Source organism: Protopterus annectens, chromosome 1.part1, assembly GCF_019279795.1.
Source record: "Protopterus annectens isolate FY-2018-M chromosome 1.part1, PAN1.0, whole genome shotgun sequence".
NCBI lineage: Eukaryota > Metazoa > Chordata > Ceratodontiformes > Protopteridae > Protopterus > Protopterus annectens.
Window position 1 is genome coordinate 278,601,740 of NC_056726.1, and position 19,579 is coordinate 278,621,318.

The following is a 19,579-nucleotide window of genomic DNA, read 5'->3' on the forward strand; positions in this document are numbered from 1 at the left end:
ATCTTGGAGTTAACCACTGCCTTTGTTATATAGACCAGAAAGACCTGGAGCCCCTAATATGAGCCGTAACCCTATCCCTTAATAACATAAGCTGTTTGCCCAGTTCATTATCATTTTTTTCTACTAAGTTTATCTTGTAGCAATTTTTGAATCCAAGTATCTTTATTGAACAACTCAATAAATCAATATGAATTACATGTATTTTATTACCTCAATCAAACAACCATATTATGTGGTTTGCAAATTAATTTACTATAGTGATGGAAGATCTGTCTTCCCTCTAAATATGTTCACAGACATACTATACCTAGGTAAATCTATATGAAGAAATTCCACTAAATGTTATTCAAATGTTTTACCACAGAGCTCAAGGAAAGACTGTCTGTCTGTCTCTTTCAGCTTTTCCCAGTTAGGCGTTGCCACAGCGGAACTCCGGTCCACTAATGATTGGCAGTAGATTTTTATGTGCTGAGTTGCCAGCCCTGACGCACAACCTTCAATGAAGGTACATCCATTCACGCATGTCTCCCCACAGAAGACGGTCTAGCTGAGAATCGAACGGGACAACGTCTTACTGTGAGGCGACAATGCTACCGCAGCACCACCACTGCAGCAGCTCAAGGAAAGACTGACTGGCCTAAAATTAAAACACAGTTCTACATCACATTGCCTTTGAGAATGGAAATAATTAATCCATTCTTTTCCAGCTTTGATGAATCTCTGTTCTTCCCATGAATCTTATTAAATATGTATGTAATTTAAGTATTCACTCACAAAACTGTTTACTCTTTGAGTATGAAAAATCAACTGTCTCTGGCAAGCTTGGCTTACTAGAATCATTGATCTTCTGGACTTTGTTAATTATCATTTCTTCAGAAATTCATAGCAGGTGATAATTAGGAATTCCACAGTATAATGCAAGATGTAAAGGAGAAACACTGCAGATAAAACAAGACAAACTTTTATTTAATGTTAAGCGCTTTCACACCGTTAGTATGTGCTTCATCAGAACAAGAAAGAATAATCACATTCACTTAAATACTGTAACAAATTGAAATCATTAACAATACAGCATGTGATTCACTGCTAATCACGTTTAAACATTCCTATCATTAAAGCAACAGTACTACTTTAATACTACAAAAATCAGTGATCAGTCCATATATGATAAGAAACTGTGGACCTATGCAATTTTGATGTTATTGGAGTTAATTCACAGTTGCACTTCTTTTATTTTTAATCTTCATAATTAGGAATTGGCTGTATATGCAAACTATTCATGTTTAGATCACTGGTTTTGCCATTCTGGAGATATTAGCTCAATAATGATGCTATGGCAGAACGGTAGATAAACAGCCATTGTAATTTAAGCGGTCTTATGTTTTGCAGTAGGATTTCTCATAAGGAACAAATCTGTTATGCTGAACATATGGGAAAAGCAAAGGATATGGGTTCTTATGAGTCCACTTCTCTTAGAAAGGAGCTCTTTACAGGTGTCCAGCTGTGCAGCAATGGCAAGAGGATTAGTGATGACTAACACTCCCATCAGCCTTGATAAATCCAGAAAAAAAGATTGGTTATGTGTTATATTTATAGGAACTAACTGGGTTCTAGTCTTATTTCTACATAAAATTACTATTCTGCATAAAAAAGATTGAACAACTATTTTTGATTGCCAACTTTCAGACAGATGACTTGGAAAGGGCTTGCAGATAGATGACCAGGAAAGTTAATTTTAACTTTTTCAGCTGTATAGAAGTTCAGATGATATTTCACCAGTAGGATAAAGGCTCAACATATGACTTTAATGCAAGATCTTTTCAGCTTATACAGCTTACTGTATACTACCTTGTTTGTTATGTAGTTGCCTGACTTTTAATCTGGTCAATACCACTTTTTGCAAAATGTTAATAGTTTTATTTTTCTGTATTAGTTAGTTATACTGTGGATAGAAGGGTTAGTAATTTCCTCATTCTTCTTTTGCTTCTGTTGTATGACAAATAGGTATGATCATCTTATTTCACTGTTACAGTAATGATAGTATGGGGTATCCTTGCCGTAGTAGCCATCAAGTGGGCCAAATACTATAGACTTCATCTCCTTATCCTCCCCCTCCTGGGCCGGCAGACACCCTGGGACTTATGTCAGGACACCTAGATTAAAGGGTCATTGAATGGTGCTATGTATTAAATTCCTTCTTACGTTTGGAGCTCAAAGCATCTAGTTTTGTGGAGTACATGGGTTGGTCCATGCCAGAGATTTTCTAAAGCTAAGTGCCCCATTTGGGAACTTTTCCTGTTTTCCTTGGACTGTATTATTAGAAGGTCTGTAAGAAAAATACTTGTCTTGAGTCTGGAAAACACTTTCCACTTATCATTATTTTTGCTTGGGCTCACAGCATATTCTGTCACATTGTTCCTACTGTTCTCATTTTAATAGCCACGCTATGAAGAGTAGGGCTGAATCTTTAGCTCATTTCTAAGACAAACAAAAGGTGCATCAGGGACTTTTACTCAGTATGGTGTCTGCTGGTTCTGCTTTACTTTGATCCCTCTCATAAATGAAGAGAGAAGTGTCCAAAGCATGTTAGTTTAGCAGATGACAACATTTGATCATTTGCCAGTTCACCAGCAGTCACAGTTGTCAAAGGAGTAGAGATGCTTTCACAGTCCCCTCTGGTTACTTAGTGTATGCCTAAGGCATCTACCAAGACCCTTTTGGAGTCTGATATGCCAGCAGCCCCTATCATGTCTGCATGGGTCAAAGGATTTGGTTGGGTCCAAAGAGAATTCCCAGGGTTAGAGAAGAGTCACCAGCAGAAAGAGTGCAGGCCACAGCTGCCCACCCATGGCCTGGCCCCAGTACATCCAGTGACATACCCATATCCAAGCCTACGACTAAGATAAAAAAAACTGCTTTTAGCTTGCATCAGTCTAGGCCTTCAGGCTGTGAACTCCGATGGGTCTATGTCCAGAATCTGCTTAGACTGCCTGAGAGGCTCATTCAGATTATGTGATCTAACAAGCACTGTCCAGCTAGAAATCCTGCTACAGGATAATTTCCTCGGAAAAGAAAGAAGGACACTTCCCCACAAGATTATACTAACTCCTATGAATTTTACAAGGAGGAGTTAGCATATGCTGACCAAATTTCTACTGGTTCACATGCTGATACAGAATCTGATGATAGATGTTTCTATCTCAAAAATGTGTGTTGCCAACACAGACATTCCCTCGAATAGAACCAAGATGCTCTCCTCCAAAAAAAGGAAGCCAATCTGGTGGTCCCCTGTCATAAACAAACTATACAACAGAAGGAAGAAACTTTTGCAGAAAAGAGGAAAATCCCAGGATGCAAAAAACTCCCTTACCAGCCTCAGTTAGATGCTGAGATTCCTCATAAAATCCTCCAAAACTAGTTACGAAAATAAAATTGCCAAAAATTCCAAAGACAGCCACAAGGCATTCTGTAGTTATGTCAAGAATCTAAATGTCAATGCTCAAATCTTCTCTGAGCTACAACAGAATGGCATTAAATATACTGATCCCAAGGATATTGCCAATATCCTGGCAGATCTATTTAGTACCAACATCATCCCCCTCTCACCCACTAAAGGGCCCATCTCAATACCAAAAGATTGCCAAATTCTTGTAACCACGGCCACACAGGTAGAAACTGCACTCTCCAAAGCTAAGAATACAGTATCCATGGGACCAGATGACATTCCGGGCTGTGTACTGCATGAACTACAAAATGAATTGGCATCTCACCTAAGTGTCATGTTTAATCATAGCCTCACCTCAGGCTTCGTGCCTACTGAGTGGCGCAGAGCTACAGTTATCCCACTCCACAAGGGGGGATCCACCTTGGATCCCAGGAACTATAATCCCATCACTCTGACAAGCCTGATCTGCAAGGGCATGGAACGCATTATCATGGAACTTATAAACAAAGACATTGGTAACCTTCAAACACTGGACCCCATCCAGTTTGGGTTCGTGAAGGGCCGATCTTGTCTCCTGAACCTGATTGACTTCTCTGAATCAGTCTCCAAAGCTGTAGACGAGGGTAAGGCAGTCCTCACAGCCTATCTGGACCTCGCCAAGGCCTTTGACACCATCCCCCACTCTGGAATCATAGATAAACGTACTAAGCTGGGCATAAATCCCTATGTCACTCGATGGGTTGCCAACTGGCTTACTGACAGAACCCAGACTGTAAAAGTAGCCAACTCCAAATCCAGCTCCAGACAAGTGACAAGTGGAGTACCTCAGGGTTCAGTCCTGGGACAGCTCTTATTTGGCATCTACTTCTCTGAAGTACAGGCCAACACTAAGGGACTCTGGCTAACAAAGTTCGCAGATGACTGTAAACTGGGAGCCATTATTGAATCCCCAAATGATGTAGATATTCTACAAAATGGCCTTACAGAAACAGATGCTTGGTGCCAGAGTCATGGGCTCAAGCTTAATGCCAAGAAATGTATAGTTATCCCCTTTGGAAAAAACCATGTACCCATTACCACATAGGTGGCAATACACTAAACACTGAAAATGTGATGAGGGACTTAGGGACACAGGAGGACAGTGGTCTCACCTTCGATAACCACATCACCACAACAGTCAGGAAATCCTTCTATGTAGCACACCTCATCACTAAGGGCTTTTCATCCAGAAAAAAGGAGGTCATTGTCCTACTGTACTCATCCCTCATTAGACCCATTATAGAGTACAATGCCCCATTTGGTATGTACCTCACAAGACATCTGCAACAGCTGGAAAGGCCACAGAAATATCTCACTAAAAGAATCACTGGCCTAAAGCAGATGCCCTATGCTGACCATCTAAAAACCCCCCCAGCTATACTCTGTGGCATATCGTCTACTCAGAGGCAATCTCTGCTTAACATATAAGGCCATGACAAACCCTGAGCTGTTGGACATGCTCCAGTTAAAGAAATCCCAATCCCTCAGTGCCACATGCTCCAGGGATCTAAACCTTGTCATCACAATGAACAAAACATGGTGGAGGGATAGGTTCCTGACCCAGAGACTCCCCATACTCTGGAATAGACTGCCCATACATGTCAAGCAGAGCACCTCCTTGGCCCTCTTCAAAAGGAACCATGATAATTGGATGGGAGATAGGAAATTTACCCCAGGGATCATGTCAGTCGCCCTGCTAGACAGGGGTCCAGGGAAGTAAATATTGTGGGAAGAAATATCCAGGGAATTGTTATGGCTAGGCTTGTATAGACCCTAGGGCTGATAGCCTAGTACCAACCTATGAACCTATGAACCTTAAGATTCAGCTCCTCCCTTGTTTAAAACACATGTAAAGTTGTGCATTTAAGTCTGCCATTTAAACAAGGTGGGGGGGTTACAGATACAGCCTCAAAATCAGACAGTAACCACAGATGCTTCCGACATTGCATGGAGCACACATTCCAGTAAAAGGAAAATGGGATTAAGCCTTCTTAAACAAAATCACATAAACTAAAAAGGGAAGTCATCAGCCTTAAAAGGCATGCTAGCATTCAAAGATCTATGGAAATAGACATTTTGATAGCAAAGTTAGACAGCACCACAGTGAAGTAGTATATAAACAAACAGGGAGGAACATACTCCTACCATCCATGACACTTAGCTATGCAACTGTGGGATACAGCTCAGTCCATGGGGCTGCAAATGATGGCCCAGTACCTCCCAGGGGAATGTAACCTTTTAGCAGACCCTCTCAATAGGCCTGAGACAGTTTGCCATGAGCAGACTGAAAACAGGGACATTTTTTGACAGATAACTCAAAATAGGGTGTGCCAGAAATAGACCTTTTTGTCATAAATCTATACAAGCAGCTGAAAAATGTTTGCACAAGGACAACAGACAACAAAACCTGGAGGATGGATGCCTTCCCTTTTTAATGGAGAGATCTGGCTCTATATGCCTTCCCTACCATACTTCTCATCCCTAAGGTATTACTGAAGATCAGGGAGGAAGGGCCAAGAGTGATCCTTATTACACCTATTTGGCTGAGACAGTATTGGTTTCTTCTGCTCCACAGCCAGAGCAATCAGGAACTGTGGCTGCTACCTCAGAAGGCGAACATGTTAACTCAGACTTGTGTATATCCCAGTCTGAGCAGACTGAGGTTGACAGCATAGATGATTTAGTACTGTCTCCTTAAGGCATTTAATTTTTTATAACGATATCCTGGCTATCTTGAAGGAGGATAGAAAAAAAACCACTAGGAAATATTACATATCTAAGTGTAAAAGGTTTTCTGTTTGTTGCCACTATAAAGGTCAACTGCCACTTACCTCAAAGCTACCATTGGCGTTAACCTACTTAGCCAAATTATTTTACTCCAGCATTTGTCATTCTTCCATTAAGATTCATGCTTCAGCCATTTCTGCTTACATCCCTATACAGCCCCTATTTTTCTCTGATCTCTTTTGAAACAGTTTCTGAAGGGCATCATTCATCTCATACCTTCCAGGAGACTATCTTCTCCTTCCTGGGATCTCAATTTCATTTTATAAAAAAAGTACCTTACTATCTTTTCAGCCTACAGCTGCTGCGGACATTAAATTTCTCTTCTGAAAAACTGTTTTTCTGGTGCCCAATACTTCAGCTCAGAGGCCCCAGAATTGCAAGATCTAGTATTCACTGAGCTCTTCTTGATCTTCTACCTTTACCGACTCACTTCCAGGACAAATTTGTTCTTGTTGCCAAAGGTGGTCACTGAAGGATCTTTGAATCAGCCTATATACAATGCTGCTTTCTTTCTCTATCCTCAAATCAGGGGAGAGCATATTCTTCATTCTATAGATGTTCAAAGACAGCCCAGATATGACTTTGACAAAACCAAAAAACATTAGAATAGTAAATCAACTTTTTGTGGACTTTGCTAGCAAAACCAAAACCTCTCTATTTATTGTCCATTTTCAAAGAATATGCATTTGTTTACGGCTTTCATCCAATAAAGCAACAACAAATGTCATTAGAATAAAATGGCATAATCATTACATCATTTTATGTCATCTTTAATAAATCATATGACCCTTTAGCAACCACATGATGTAAAACCAGAACATTTCACTTACGGAGAAAATACTCCCATGAACTTTTAAAACACTTAAGTTTTCAAACAAACTATAAAATATGACTTTTATTTAACATTACATTTTTAAATATATAATTTTCCCACCAGCCTTCCTACGGTCTTACTTGTATTTTATCAGTAATAAAAACAGCTCCTTAAAAGTACACATATACAATGCATTTATTTACTCTTGTCTAGAAATGCTATAAATAAGTTCATACATTTTTCTAGATTATTCTTTTTCTGTCTTGACAACATAATATGAACCACATGATAAACATACAGTCACAGAGGTTACCATTTAGTTCTACAATTAAAATAATCAAGGCAGGAGATAACAATGGATAATTAGCCACCATAATATTACGTCCCTTGTATATAGACCTACAAATTTTGCTTTTCACCATTTATACACTAAATGCAAAGTATCTTTTTGAGGATCCCTATTACTGGCACTTAGAATGGCTTTTATATTCAAATTATTCTTAAACACACAAAGTAAACTTTGTCCAACTACTTTTAACAGTTATTAAAACTTTCATGAGCACTTCATTAAACTAATGCAAACCTATAATTTAAGGAATATTGTTAAATGAATTCTTAACATCTGCTATGACCAACAATAACTCCTTGGAAAACCCAGTTCACTGCATCTTACTTAAATTATTCCAAGAATCCTTCAAAGGATAGAGAAAATGGACAAAATTGTCCTATAATGTTTGTCAATAAAAATACTCAAGAATTCCATCTTAGAGACACGTGAAGAAATGACAGGCATATAAGGTGGATTTTTCAACATTTTTATGGACTCTAGGGATACTAAAATTTTAGGGATTATAGGATGTAACACATTCAAAAAATGAACTTTATTAGCATCAGTAAGCCTTCTACAATTAAATCAAATAAAAACAATCAGTGTGTTTATATAATTAAACGAAAAGTGGAAATGTTGAATGGCCAAATAAACAAAAAGGCTGTTCCTCAAAATGAATATTTTGGGAGGCTGTGCCTCCCACACCCCCCGCTAATTATATATACCATCTCCGAGATCGCAATATAGTGAAGAAAGGGCAACATTTCAAACCTTCATTGTACCACGATCTTACAACAGGGATATCGAGGAATGGCCTTTTCATTTATTTGGCCATTTGACATTTCCACTTTTCATTTAATAGGGACCCTTTATATGCTATATTTATCTCATTCATTGAAAAAGGTACTTAAAAATTGTCATTATTAAGAAGCTCCAACATTTTAGACTGATGTTAAAGAAAATCACAAGGATAAACGCTCCCCTTATCATGTTTCATGAATCTGTAGTCAAAACTGTGTTTTAATGCAAAAAACAAACTAGACTCATCTATATTTCAGTCAAAATATAACAAAATGTTTTTAAAAATGCACAAATGTCTGTTTTGCAAGCCTTTTCAAACACCACCAGACTTGGGTATAATGGAAGGTTAAAGGTTGATCGTCACTTAAATATACAATGGCCAGTTTCCTCACCTATTGGCAAAAAATACAATTTTAAATTCAATTTACTGGTATGGAGTTTGAGTTCCAGGATAGACTCCACTAAATTCATATCTTTTGAAGGTACAAATTAAAAAAAAATTTCCAAAAATATTAATAACTGTATTCTCCAAAAGAGCAACAGTGTAATTACAATTCTTTTAAAAAATTATGAGAAATGTCAGTAATCTGTTTCACTCTTTTATGTTGGATTGGCTCTTTAATAATAATTCCTTCTTTTGTTTGTTGTTTTCCAATTCATTGACGCTGCTTGTTTTTGCCATCCTGTTGTTGACCCGAAGTCCCTCATTCCCCCTCAATTGCTTCTTCTGATTCACTAACCATTGTGATCAATGCACTGGTTGCCATTCTAAAAAATCTATTTTTTAAGTGTGTATATTTAAATGATCTTGATAATAACTTACATTTTCCATATTTTCTGACTCATGATAGACTTCATTTGAAGAATCTTGCTTAGTGGCAGGAGCAGGTATGCATGATTTTTTCCATATTCCTTTGCATCCCTACTAATTTATTTCCTTTTTATGTTCACTATTAACCACTAAGTGCTTCTCCACATCATATTTTTGTAATAGCTCTCCTTTTTTCAGTTTGATTGACAAATCCTTAGTGATGTTGCTATTAATCACTTTTCTTTCAGACTCAAGTTTATTCATATCCCTTTTATTATGTTTTGTTAATAGTTTTAAAAATGTAAATCCACATTTATTGTGGAATTCTGCAAAGTCTTTATGTAGTCTGACCCTGATATAAGTTATTCCAGAAATGTAAGCATTGCAGAATAGTTTACTGGTTGATACCATGTTTAAAATGTAAATTATCCAATTGCAAAGTTTTTAATTTAGTCAATTTATTTTCAAACATTTTGGTAGAGTCAAGATAGGAACTTGAAACACCTTTATTATGTCCTACAGTTGCACATGTGGACAAATCTCTTGGCTTCTGCAAATATGTATCTAGATCAGTGTGTCTGCTACCATAATTAACTTATTATTTCTGAACAGTCCTTGCCTCCAATTGATGTTCTTGTTGGTTCTAGGTAACATTGATAAATTCATCATTTAAAACAATCCTGGCACGGTTTAGTAACTATTTATCTGCAATAATCTGAGATGAAATGTTACCATTGACCACAGAAAATTGTGACAACATAGGCAATGGTTGGCTTGACATATTCTGTGGTAGCACAATTAAAACACTGGCCACACTTTCACCCCAGATTAAACCACCAGATTATATAGAACTCCTGCGAAGACATATGTAAAGCTCACTCTGCTGCTCTACTAATCAATAAAATTCAACAATGCAGTGAAAGCTGTGCAAGGTGGCTCAAAAATTTGTAACTGAACTAAAAACTCTCCAACCATTGCCTGTCTTCAGAAAAAGTTTTCACGGTGCTGATGAATTTTATTAGCCTTTGCTAGCAACAAAATAGGAAAGCCTATTTGCAACCAAAGCATTTCCAAATGGATTTCTAGCTGTATTCCTTTTTGCTACTGACAATATAGTAAATAGGCCCCATAACATATAAAGACACATTCTACCAGAGCTACTGCTGCTACTGCAGCCTTCTTTAGGGGGCTCCCATGAAAGAAATCATGGAAACTGCCACCTGTTTTATGCCCACTACTTTACCAAGCACTACAATTTACCTGCTTTTTCCCCCCAAGATTAGGGCTAGTTTTGTCTCTGCTGTTTTGCAGGGTATTCTGATTTGGACATGTCCTATTTCCAGCCACCTCCTTCTTTGCTTTGGGATTATTCCATGTTATTACTAGAAGAGTGAACAGTACAGTTGTGTCTACTTACCATAAATTTGGATGTTCAATTGTCTTCACTATTGCAGTATTATTTCCCACCCTCCGTCCCATCTGTTATCCTTAATGGTTTGAATGGACCCCTTATCCTTACCTTCCCTGTGGAGGTTTCTCCTCCCTTTTCACTAGTCAGGCTCCCTTCTTCAGGGGATCACTGGGGATAATTTGAGTACCTTGTGCTTCTGGTCTGGGGCTCAGAGAGTGGTTCTGTTTTTTGGAGTAAAGATAGACCTAAAAACATGGCACCACCGACAACCTTTATACTCAGATGTCCCAATGTCAAGCCCAGCACGTCTGTCTGCCCGGAAGGAGGGCATGAAGTCTGCGGTATCTGGGCTGTCCAAGGGCTTCCACAGTAATGATATCCTATACTATCATTACTGTAACAGTGAAGACATTCAAACAGCTGCATATGTGGAAAGCAGACACAGCTGTATTATGTTCATCATGTTCATCTTTAAGTCAAACCCCAGCCATCTTATGACATTTATGATGGTAGTTTTGCCCATGTAGGCAAGCTTTCATGTGAAAGACAAATGTTGCTGCTATTCAGTTGTTTATTCAGAGTTCCATGGATTGAGACAGTTTATGGAGCAGGGTGTTTGTCTCCGCTAGTGTCTTTTTAGAAGCACTGATGCTGAATATTTGGTCATAATTCATTGCCTGAAAAGTTCTGGTTGTATATTTGCCTTTACTATACAAGAAATATCTGCCTTTCATTTCTTCCTTCCTTTTTTCCTTGACATGGTAGAGTAAAACAAAGAGTGGGAAGGTCACAAAGAAAAAAAAAAACAATCAGTAAAAACTAAAAAACTCATTTAGTTTTTATTGACTGTTTTTTCTGTGTGACCTTCTTACTCTTTGTTTTAGTTTGTTAGTTGGGATATTTTGCAGTCACCCTAATGGTAGTAGACATCAGCTGGGTATAACAGCCCTGTGTTTCTTATGCTTAGTCAAACAGTCTGCTTGTGCTCTGCTGATGAGGTCATAACAAGGCCGAAATATGCATATCCACAGCTAGTGAGGTTTGACTTTATTGGCCTGAAAGTGTCCATTAAAACAACTTTAAAGGAAAAAAGTCATGGGCATTCAGAATTGCCATATAGCTGAAACACCTGATGTTCATAAGGGTCATTTGCATGTATCTCATGTGCCTCTGATACAGGAAGTTTGAGAGGTCACTCAGTGGAAGTTCTAGCTTATCATTTAGTTTTTACTGATTGACATGGTAGAGTGGAAAGTGATAACTATTACCTTCAGGTCTAGAACCGAGCTCTACTTGTACTGGTCTACTATGTTTGGAATTTTCTACAGTTCAGTTACATGAGTTTGAAGGCTATTATCTGGTCAATGTTCATAGTTTTGTTTCTGTACCAAGGAACTGGAAAGCGGTCAGAGGAAGAAAGTTACTCCTATAATAAAGGATAGGAGATGAGAGAAAGGATGAGAAACGTGATTCATATCAAACAACATTTTTTATCAACATTATGTTGTAGAATGTAAGTAGGCTAAATAGCCCTATAAGGAAGGGCAGTCCATTTAGATGTATGAGAAGAATATAACCCAGCATAGCCTGTCGCCAAAAAAAACTCTTTCATCTTTATTGAATGGGATATACTAAGAAAGTTTGGCTTTGCAGAGTACCTTATTTCTTTAATGAAGAATGAAAAGGATGGATTACTTTGTTTAATAAATGCTAACAAAGTCATGGCAGCTAGCAAGGGGAAGTAGATATGTCAGTGATCACATGTGCCTCCTTATATAGCCTCCTTGGCTATTATGTTGAGGGAAATGATGGACGTAGTTGCCATAGTCATGGTTGTATTATGTGGTCACTGGACTGTATTTTTTTTTCTAGCAGGGATTCTTTGAATTTCACATGAAAGGCCTTCTAGTATTCAGAAACTAGCTTTGCCTGTGGCTGACTGAAGATTTTGGCATGCACAATAGTACAAAGACTTTGCCATATCAGATCTGAACATTTACTCAGGTTTTCCATTCAACATCTCCTATTTCTTGGACTGATAAACCTGCTTGTTTTATGTGAACTGCTCTCTTGGTCATGTTATTAACAGCAAGCACAGACCTTAGTCTGACCATTCCTTTTTATTTCATAGGCTAAATCTTAATCTATATTACTTGAGGAGGAAGCCCTGGCAGTTCTCTAGTAATTCTCTTAGAGACCCTGAATTAGGGAGATGGTTGCAAGAATGGGGTCAGATTATAATGACTGCAGGAGCAAGTGCTGATCTTTCTCCACCATTTTAGGACATTGTTAAAAGTGCTTTGAGGAGGAATATTGTTGCATCTGTATTTGAGATGAGGTAAAGAGACAAGTGGCAGGAACATCTGCATTTCCACTTTTGGGAATTATGTTCCTTTTGTACCAGCACTTTAAGAGCTGGTTTTATTTGCTTAATAGCAAATACATCACCTGATTTATGCTAAAACAGAAAGTGTTTCTTTGTCTATAAAACAATATATATAATAATCTCCTTATTTGTAGGCTCTGCTAGCAGTAGTGTAATTAGGTGATATTCAGGATTAAGCATTTTTTCTGAGATATATATGTATTCTCAATGAGGGAGATCCTTCTGAGTTTTAACTAACAGTTTTACAAGACACAGGGCCAGATTCACGAAGGCTTGCACGGAGTCTAAGAGTAGAGTAAGACTCCAGCCAGCCAACATATCTGCCGAGCGATCCAGGAACAGCCGGCAGGGGCGTGCAAGAGAGCTCCTAAAATGACTCTTGCATGGGCAGCAGGGGCGGCTCATGGCATCGGACTGCCGGACTGCAGCCCCCTCAGCTAAAAAAAAGAAAAAGTACCTTTTTGTGTGACAGACTACAGTAGCACAGTATTATTTTAAAATTACTTTGTTTTTGTCTCCGAGTCCCCAACTCAGCAAGTACGCGCATGCGCACTTTAACCGCCTCGGGTTGCGGCGGTTTTAAATAAAGATTTTTTTTGTTTGTTTTTATTGCAGCCCAGTGGGCTAATTAAGGCATCATTGTGATGCCGAGCAGTCTAACCACATAGAATTGGACGGGGCTTGGACTGCGACTTCCGCAGGCACGTACATAACGTGCTTGCTGGGCTAAATGCTGCTGATTGGTTGTCACTCTCTTCCAGGGCTTTATGTGCTGGGAAAAGAGCGAGAATCAAACAGTAAGTCAGTTGTGGATTCATGACTGAGTCAGTCACACGGGAAGGACCGATACTTATTTATTAATAAATTTGCCATTGGACTTTGATTTTTTTTTTTTTTGGGTGGCCTAAATATTTTGTCAGCTGTGCAGCCTGTGCTGAAGAACAGAAGAAGAAAGAACTGAAGAAAGAAGAAGAAGAAAGAAGTTAGAAGAAGAACAGAGTGAAGGTGCAGAAGTAATTGTTTGCATGCTGATGTTAGCATTTATCTGTAACCTTGAGACCATGCTTCCTATAACAGAAGGTAGGAATGCCTAGAGTTGTTTAGACTGGAATGGGGGGTACTAAATCTTAGTATAAAGGTAATTCATTTTGTTATGAAATGGAAACTCGAGCTGTATCTAATGGCAGCATTGTTATAATCAGTTGGCAACTGTAGAACTAATTTTATTTATGTGTCCATAAACCTTTTCTGGTTGATGGGGAGAGTCCATGCTTAAACTTGTCCTGGTTGAAGAAAGTCCAACCTTAGTTGCAGTTTAAATCAAGCTGCATATTTCTCTACAGTGCAGCTTTTAGTAGAGTTGCTAGTGCAACATGGTCATCAGGTGTTACCCTGTGTGCATTGTAATTCTTATTTTCTTGATTTGGATTTAAGGGAGAGGGAAGCTTGCATATCTTTTCTAAACCTAATCTCTTGCATGCATCGGTAGAGAAATTTGTCTCCACCTGCATGAAATGAAGACTTAGTGTCTTGTGCTTATTTTTGGTATAGGGATTAATGTTACAATTAGGGGTTATAGTTTAGTGTTTTACATAATCCCAAATTAAGGGGATGGCAGCACAAATGATGTAATCCTTAGTGTATGTAGTACATCTAAGTGGCCTTTTTGCAGATTATTTTAGCCTTGCAGTATAGAGAATTAGTGATTTGTTGTGCTTGGGGGATTGTGCTTTAGATGAAGTGCTAGCATGATAGTGTAGGGCATCAAAGGGCAGAATGTAACTTCAGAAGTGGGGAATGTGGTATATGAAGACCTTTTCTGTAGAAAAAGCAAACAGAGAGAAGAGTCAGTAAGCCAGAGAAAAGAAAAAGCTCCAATCCTTCCTTACTTCAGTTCATGACGGAAACGGACACAGTCACTCTTTTTTTAACACTTCTTAAACTGAGGTAGGTGTCCGACTCCTAATACCTGTGCAGTAATCTTTTAAGCAATTTATCTTGAGCTTGTTTCTTGCAGCAGGTCTTTTTTGGATAAGAAACGTAGTGGTATGTTGCTCTGACTGTTTTGCACAGGGACCTTGGCAGTAAAATGTATGGTGGTAACACGGCATTTTATTCTAGCAACTTTACAAGATTATGCAAGCAATGTTTAATGTGTCCCTGTTTTTTGGCCTTTGACCCCTCAATAAATTTGGCTTTTTCCAGATTTCTTGTGCTGAAAGTTGAGATGCAATTGAGTATTGAGTAGATTTTACAAGGAGCTGAGAGCTGCAGGGAAGAGATGTTTAGTGCTGCTTATGCTAAGTCAACTTATATTGTTAATAGCACAACAGGTTGTGTACTTGCTTTTGATGCAGAAGGTTGTTGGTTCTACTCCCACATGGGGTGAATGCTGCTGTACTGAAAGTTAAGATACTAACTATGAGCCTGTTATCAGTTTGCCATCCATTTCCTATTGCAATATTACTAGCTTATCATTTTAATGTAATATAGGCAATTTATTCCTCAGGGGCATCAGACGCTTTATTTTTCGATGAAACCATGAAATATAAAGGTGGCTGCTAGCAGCAACCTCTTCATTAGTTACAGATTTATTTAATGTGGAATTATTTAATGACTTTTTACTTCAGAGATTGTGCATATTATAATGGTGGACTGTAGAATTGTGCATATTTACTGATAATGGTGGACTGTAGAATTGTGCATATTTACTGATAATTGTGGACTGTAGAAGTTTGAGTAGACTTTTATGATGGAAATGTTCTGAATTGGAAAGTTTTGTCATTATTGGTGCATGTGTTTTGTTTCATTGTTCATGTTCAAAGCAGTAGGAAGGTGTATCAAAGAGCACATGTATGTTTCATATGCAAGGGGCCTATGATTTGAAAACAGCCCAGAATTAAGCTTTATCTGCCACTGGCAAAATGTATTTTCTTTGAATGTGGGTTTCAATGCTGTTTCAATGAATGTGAGTTTCAAGGGTAGAGAAGTTTTAAAAATTGTCCTTATTTTTGGGCCTTTGTCCCACTTCTATGTATGGCTTTGTCCAGATTTCTTGCTCTGAGATTGAGAGGTATGACAAATGTGTCAGGGCCATCACAGTCAGCCAGAGACATTTCAAATTGTGACATATTTGCTGCGCCCCACTCCCCCATGTAGTGACTCTGGATGTGTCGAAGCAAGGCAAGGAGTAGTTATGCAGTGTAAATGTGCAGAGTATCCCCCCCCCCATCCAAGGTAGACACAAGTACTAGAGTGGCTTTTCATCTGTCCTTGATTTTTGCAGAATGGTCTGGTTTCTGTCATATTTTATGTACTGTTGATTTATGTTTATTACTCAAAGTGCCTGTTGCTCTGTGTTTAAGTAGCAATACTTTAATGACCATCAGGTAAGCTTGGCTGAGATCGTAAGATGCAAGTAAGCTTTAATAAGCATACTGTTAAAGAATTGCCAACATTGAAAGCCTTTCTGTTGTTGCCATGTAGAGAATACATAACTAGATAATGTATAAGCCTTGGGTATTAAAATGCATATGACAGTGTTTGTAATAAATGACAGGATTACATTATTTTAAGAAGCACATTACACTTGGAGACTTCAGTCATCTCTGCAGGCTTTACCTGTAAACTAAACAGAATGCCAATCGTGTGGTCCATAAACTGTACAATAATCCTTTTAAGCAATGTATCTTGAGCTTATTTCTTGTTTGTTTTTCATTTTTCACTTTGATCATGTTTTCCCCATGAAACAAGTAGATAGTTGTCAGGCAGCAGGTCTTTTTTTGGGTAAGAAACATTGTTACAAGTAGGGGCATCAGAGATTCCTACTTTCAGTATGTTACTTGGTACTTTAATAAATCTTCTACATTTCATTTTGTCTTGATTGGACTCTCATAATGACGGTTTGGCACCCAGGGCAGTGTATTTGGTTAGTTTTTGTGGTTTTGAGCATAGCTCCTCCCCTTTCTAGTTGGCCACACCCCTTCACATTGACCCCACCCATTCAGCTGTCTCCTGTAGCCCCCCTTTGATTTGAAGTCACCAGCCGCCACTGATGGGCAGTGTTAGTTTATGCAAATTACCTCATTTGCTGCTGAAAGCTATGCAAATGAGGTAAATTTGCGATCCAGGAAACACTAACCTGTCCGAGTAAGAGTAGTGTTATTTGCAGAAATGTACTCGGATGGCAACTGAGTTCCGTTCTGCAAATAGCAAAACGGATGACAGCTCCAAATAAAGGATGCATCCAGTTGAGGAAGCATGCCAATGGCCAAATATACGGCATTGGCATTTTTATCAGTTGAAAAATAATAAAAAATATTTTTTTTCCCTTGATCTCCGACGTTTAAGCATATCAAAGTGCCGTGCAAACGGGCGGCGCACTAAAAAACAGAAAAACAAAAAAAAAGCCACAAATAGGGATTTTATTTAAAATATTCATCTGCCATGTAAGTCAATGGCAGGCTGAAGACAACATGGCTACTGAGTAGTGGTTTCTAAGGGGGGAAGCTCAGTCTGAGAGATATAACCAAGCATTAGTAGGCAATCCTATGCAAATGAGTATAAGGATACTGAATCCCAATTTTTCCTGACATGTGAACCATGTCCCTAGAGTGTAAGAGTAGGATTAGGGGAGTAACAGAGTAGAAGATTGGTGACATCATGAGGGGGTATGTATCAAAAAGACTGTAAGCTTATTGGAGCAGAGTGGCATGTGTTTGCCGTGAGTTACACAGGACTGGAAGAGGCATGTCTACAGTTGCCTAAACTGAAACCCAGAAACTGAAGGTGTACACCGTGGCTATCACTAAAGTTTCTTGCAAAGCTACTTACACTGTGTGCGTGTGCGCACCTGTAAATCTGTCTAAGCCTGTGTGTGTGTGTGTGTGTGTGTGTGCACCCATGTAAGCCTGTGTAAGTCTGTCTAAGCCTGTATACATGAATGCGCACCCGCCTCAGCCTGTGTAAGCCTGTATAAGCCTGTGTGAGTGCGTGTGCACCTGTCTAAGCCTGTGTGCGCGCATGTGCGCTCGTGTGCACGTGTTTGCACTTGTTTGTGTGGTGCTGCCTCCTGTGGAAACAGAAAGGGGAAAAGGAAGGAAAAGAAGTAGTAGGAAGTTTACCAAGGAGAACTAGCAGAGATGCCAGGTGAAATCAATCAGAATCAGCCAATTACACAGGCAGTACACTAGCCCAGCCCAGCCCAGCCCAGCACTTAAAACTCTGCAAACAACATTCCCCCATGTTTATTTCAGAAACACTGCAACACTGCAGTCTACAAAGAGAAGTGAAAACTTAAAAAGCTTAACTTGAGACAAAAAAATGTTAGGGGCTGCCATTGCTATTATAAGGTGACATGTGCAAGATGCTGAGGGTGGTGCCATTGCAAATGCTGCTGAGCAGCCCACAGTGAGGAGACGGAGAAGAGTCTACAGACCCAGGGTAACCTACCAGGGGCTACATGAGCTGGAGATAATGGAGCACTATAGAGTGGACAGAGAGCTCCAGCAGCAAATTGTTGAGCTGTGCAGGCCACGCCTCATACACAGAACCAACAGAGGGGAACCCATCCCAGTGGAAACCAAGGTATGTGTTGGCCTAAGAATACTAGCAACAGGTACCTTCCAGAGACCAACTGGTGATTGATGGGGATTTCACAGGCATCAGCATCCAGAGTACTGCACCAGTACCTGAATGCCATGTCAGCACATGTCAGTGATCATGTATGTTTCCCCAATTCCCGTGAGGTATTGGCCAGCAATATGCATCTCTTCCATCAAGTAGCGGAATACCCTGAGGTAGTGGGTGCAATTGACTGCATGCACATACACATCAAAGCACCATCTGGTGAGCGGGGTAGGGCCTACATCAACCGCAAGGGCTTCCACTCCATCAACTGCCAGGTCGTATGTGATGCCCAGGGCATAATACTGAATGTGTGTGCTGGCTGCCCTGGAAGCTACCATGATTCCCATATCTGGCATCTGTCGCGGCTGTACCAGACATTTGCCAATGGGGACATCCCTGACGGTCACCTAGTGGGGGATGCTGGATATGCACTGGAGCCGTGGCTGATGACACCCATCAGAAATGCATACACACCTGAACAAGAACTCCATAATGAGGCACACGCACAAACACGAAATGTAATCGAGCATGTGTTTGGGATGCTCAAGTCATTGTTCCGGTGCCTGGAGACATCTGGTGGAGCCTTGCAGCACTCAACAACTACATGTACCCAAATTGTCATGGTATGTGCCATGCTACACAATATGATCCTGAAAAAACAGCTGCAGCAGGAACAGCATGGAGCAGGGCCAAACAGCCCCCCACCATTGCCAAGGCCTGCACAGGCACAGCATGACTTGGAGGAGGAACAACCTGAGCCTGCCCCAGTAGGCAGAAGGAGGCATGCCCAGTATGCCTTGGCCTTGGCAAAGAGGCAACGTATAGCACATATACTGGCTCAGTGGGAACCCTGGAAATGATACCTCTCTCTCTGACTCGCACATAAAATAAAAGGGATGCCTAACTTGACACTACCTGTTTCCAAACATGTATAGGGAGTGTAGTATGTGCATCTGACATAGGCAGCCCTGCAGCACCACCTGAGTCATGATTGCCATGTTTTAAGCAATATAAAGCAGTGCTAAGCAGCTTTTACCAATATCTAGTATATGCAAATAAAATTGCTCGTGCAATGTTGGGCAAGGTCGGGTAAAGTTGAGCAAAGGCAGTTAAACATGCTCATATCTGC